Here is a 420-nt window from a genome sequence, read left to right as displayed (position 1 = left end):
CATCTTTTTTTAATATAAAAAAATTTAACATAACGATTAATAATCAATAAATATTTTTCGATTCTTATTTTTAAGATTTTTAAACAATACATAACCAAACTAATTAACTTAAAATATAAAATAGTAATAATACCGAATAAAAAAGTACTTAAAAGTAAAAAAAATTTCAAAATTATAGCCCAAATTCAATGTATGATAACAGAAAATTCACACACACCTACAGAAAAGGTAGGACAACCGACATAAGATGTTGCCACCATAATGGTGGATTTCCACCATTAGGCTTCCATGTCTGCAGCAGTTTCAGGATCTCTATTACTGGCCGTTAAGAAATGATCGGTGGTGATGAGGGGGTTGAGGGTGCTGGGGTTGGCGGTGTCGGATATCACTGGTAAGAATCGACTACGGACGACGAGGGGG

Source organism: Arachis ipaensis, chromosome B06 (genome assembly GCF_000816755.2).
Source record: "Arachis ipaensis cultivar K30076 chromosome B06, Araip1.1, whole genome shotgun sequence".
Taxonomy (NCBI): Eukaryota; Viridiplantae; Streptophyta; class Magnoliopsida; order Fabales; family Fabaceae; genus Arachis; species Arachis ipaensis.
Note: the sequence above shows the minus strand (reverse complement) of the source record.